At 44.8% G+C, this 4,104-nt stretch overlaps 1 long non-coding RNA gene across 1 annotated transcript; it reads left to right on the top strand.

Annotated features, from left to right (window-relative positions):
* The first annotated feature begins 355 nt into the window (after positions 1-355).
* Positions 356-3,758, top strand: LOC141097521 (uncharacterized). The gene is made up of 3 exons (XR_012233977.1): positions 356-507; positions 1,990-2,149; positions 2,268-3,758. It is a non-coding gene; the product is annotated as an uncharacterized lncRNA (long non-coding RNA).
* Positions 3,759-4,104: the final 346 nt, after the last annotated feature.

The following is a 4,104-nucleotide window of genomic DNA, read 5'->3' as shown; positions in this document are numbered from 1 at the left end:
GTATGCTCCTTGGTGCACTATTATTATCCTGTTATGCATTACTATTTATATATTTTGTATGTACAATAAACTTTTCATATTTATATCATAGAAGTATTTCTTTTGTTGTCACCGTGTACTCCTTTTTCTCTGTTATGCCATAATACATTGGAGTTGGTGAATTTGCTTGCTGGGGGGCTCACCAGGTGGTGATGTCATCCCGTGCATTTTCATGCACACTGGCCTTGTTCTTAATGTCAGGATTCAGCTCTGCAGGTTCCAGTAGTCATCACATGGACACTTCACTATGAAAATCGCATACTTATGGTCTTGTGACAAGCTTCTCTTCCTGCTTCTTTCAGTTTTTCATTGAACATTGAGATCATTAGGGAGAGCAGCTCGTCAGTACATGACTAAGTTTGGAAATCGCTTATGTACTGGGGGGGGGGCGCCGAACCGACTTCTTGCCCCGGGTGCCAGAAAGCCTAGATACACCTCTGACCTCTGCAACTTTAAAGAAGGCGTTTAGTAAGTATTTCCCTGTTCTGTGATGCCGCATTCAGTCTTTGTCCTGAGGATACTGTTTTGTTTCCTGATAGATAGATTCTATCAGGGACCATAACAGTGTGCTCAGGAACAAGATTGAATGCATTGTGAATTGTAATGTCGTATTGTTCATGCTTTGTCTCTTGCACCTGATGATACTTGTGTGATTACTGCAAGATATATTCTTGCAGTGAACACGTGTCCTCAGGTTCAACAGTCAGTGCATTGTGAATTGTAATGTTGTATTGTTCATGCTTTATCTCTTGCACCTGATAATACTTGTGTGTTTCCTGCAAGATATATTCTTGCAGTAAACACACAAGCGTCCTCAGGTTCAGCAGTCAAGGCATTGTGATTTTTAATGCTGTATTCTTCATGCTTTATCTCTTACACCTGATGATACTTGTGTGTTTATTGCAAGATATATTCTTGCAGTGAACACACAAGTGTCCTCAGGTTCAGCAGCCAAGGCATTGTGATTTTTAATGCTGTATTCTTCATGCTTTATCTCTTGCACCTGATGATACTTGTGTGTTTCCTGCAAGATATATTCTTGCAGTGAACACACAAGTGTTCTCAGGTTCAACAGTCAATGCATTGTGAATTGTAATGTTGTATTGTTCATGCTTTATCTCTTGCACCTGATGATACTTGTGTGTTTACTGCAAGATATTTTCTTGCAATGAACACACAAGTGTCCTCAGGTTCAACAGTCTTTGCATTGTGATTTTTAATGCTGTATTCTTCATGCTTTATCTCTTGCACCTGATGATACTTGTGTGTTTCCTGCAAGATATATTCTTGCAGTAAACACAGAAGTGTCCTCAGGTTCAACAGTTAAGGAATTGTGATTTTTAATGCTGTATTCTTCATGCTTTATCTCTTGCACCTGATTATACTTGTGTGTTTCCTGCAAGATATATTCTTGCAGTGAACACACAAGTGTCCTCAGGATCAACAGTCTTTGCATTGTGAATTGTAATGTTCTATTGTTCATGCTTTATCTCTTGCACCTGATGATACTTGTGTGTTTACTGCAAGATATATTCTTGCAGTAAACACACAAGCGTCCTCAGGTTCAGCAGTCAAGGCATTGAGATTTTTAATGCTGTATTCTTCATGCTTTATCTCTTGCACCTGATGATACTTGTCTGTTTCCTGCAAGATATATTCTTGTAGTGAACACACGTGTCCTCAGGTTCAACAGTTTTTGCATTGTGAATTGCAATGTTCTATTGTTCATGCTTTATCTCTTGCACCTGATGATACTTGTGTGTTTACTGCAAGATATATTCCTGCAGTAAACACACAAGTGTCCTCAGGTTCAACAGTCAATGCATTGTGTATTGGTTTTTTTTTTGATGCCGCATTGACTGTTTGACAAGGGAAATCAGGTGTCCGTGATTATACAAGATGTTGCCAGCTGTGCATTGTATAATGTTTATTTTATTATTTTTTCAACAGTGAACAAAGTCCGCACACTTTGGCGCTCGATGAAGGACCGCTTCAACACTGATGTTCGTTCTGAGGGACAGGTTCGCAGTGGCTCATCGGCAAGGAGCAGAACCAAGTACCGATATCATCGTGCTTTGGAATTCCTACGACCGGTCCTTGCCACCAGAGCGTAAGTATAATTTCCTTTTTTTTGTGTGTTTTCATTGAACATAATCGGTGATTTTATCTTCCACAGATGATCCGTCTTGTTAATGCTTGATACTAATGTTTACCTTTTTTTTCCACAGCACCTGAAGCAGCACCCTGCAACCTGTCCCTGGAGCGGTTCTTCATCGATCGACCTCGGACCCGTCCCAGCCATCCGACAGCCAGGAAGCAAGTTGCAGGTCTGCAACACAGACAGCTGGTGACTAGGAAGCTGGTCCATCAGGTGTTCCCCTGTCCCAGGTCTCTGCCACTGGTTATGCGGGCACTACCCGCCAGCGGCAGAGGGCCTCGGACAGGAATGTCATGCCCGAGGTTATGCACTTGAGCGAAGCCTTTTATGCCAGCCTCAAGACGCTGGCCGAAAGAGTGGAAAGTGGTTTTTCACTAATGGAACGTGGTTTTAACCACATGGAACACCTCTTCCACTCTTCCGACCAGCGCTTTGAACGGCTGGAGGCCGACCTCAATAGACCGGCGCACCATTTCTTTAGTAAAATTCAACGGGGCATGGCGGATCACCTTAGTCCTGAGCAACAGCTGAATGTGTTACACGCCTGCAACACTGCTTTCTTGCAGGCTATGCAGCAGAATCAGTACGTGCAGCAGTCAGTGGTGTCATTCCCACCTGTGCCACCACTGACTCGCTTCTCCACAGTACCGACTTCTGCTGCATACCACAGCACGGCCACCTGCATTCCTAGCTAAGCCGGACACCACTACACCACACCAATGCTGAGTGCTGCTGGACACTCCACCACCGCCACCACCATGTCAAGCGCTGCTCCTGTCTAGAGCACCAGTACTGCCACCGTTTCCACATCATGGCGCACCTCCAGTGCAAAATCTGCTTGTGCCACTGCCACATCTACTCCTGTTTGGACCACAGAGACTACATTATCTCCAGAATGGAGCACCGCCACTTCGCATCATCAGCATGGGAGCACAGCCACAACTCCTCATCATTCCAGGAGCACCTCCACCACTCATCATCGTAGCACCGCCACCACCACTCTTCAGAGGAGTACCGCCACTGCTTCACCTACTCGGGGAACCACCACCACTCCTCTTCAGAGAAGCACCACCATCGCTTCGCCTACACGTAGCACCACCACCACTCCTCATCACAGGTGCACCGCCACCGCTTCGCCTGATAGGAGCACTGCCACCTATTCTCCCACCAGAAGCACCACACATACTTCACCTTCAATTAGCACCGACACCACAAGTTCTCCTGCAAGGAGCACCGCCAGTGCCTCCACCGAGCAGCCCAGGGGAGACCCACATTCCATATTTTATTCTTCACAGACACGGTCCAACATCTCGAGGTGGTCAACAACTGTAAGGCGGTCACAAGGTGGTAGTCGGTAAAGGCAGGTGACTCCTGCCCCAAAGAAGAAGAAACAAAAGACTTTGTTAGTCAGTCCCCCCTTTCCTTCCGTTTCTCAACCAGCCTCCAGTTCCATGCCTGATCTCCCTTCCCCCAGTACTTTAGTAGCCCCTTCACCTAGAACCCCTTCCTCAATTTCCAGCCGTTCCTCATCTCTCCACACCCCCAAAGTATCCCACTCTTCCCCCAAACATCCTTCAAATTAAAAATAACCTTTTTTTTAGTTTTACAAAATTTATGTGCAATTTTTCTGCTTCAAAAAAAGTTTGGTTTAATGTGTCTCTCGCCGCCAACACACACTGCGCTGTACATTTTTCTTTTTTTGTCAACGCATAGCTCCATTAATGACACGTTTACGCGTGTCAATCTTGGAGATATGTGTAGTCAAAACAAGAAATCTAGATTACTTGTATTTTCTACATCAGTCTCTTCAGTCAGGTAATAAAACACAGACTGAATAGAGGATGGTGTTGAATGCAAGGCCTATCTATTGTCACCTTGGTTTGTATCCAAAACAGTAACTTCACTAT

This window comes from Dendrobates tinctorius, unplaced genomic scaffold (genome assembly GCF_039654945.1).
Source record: "Dendrobates tinctorius isolate UK_male_01 unplaced genomic scaffold, ASM3965494v1 ptg000084l, whole genome shotgun sequence".
Lineage (NCBI taxonomy): Eukaryota > Metazoa > Chordata > Amphibia > Anura > Dendrobatidae > Dendrobates > Dendrobates tinctorius.
Note: the sequence above shows the minus strand (reverse complement) of the source record. Positions and strands in the feature narration are given on the sequence as shown.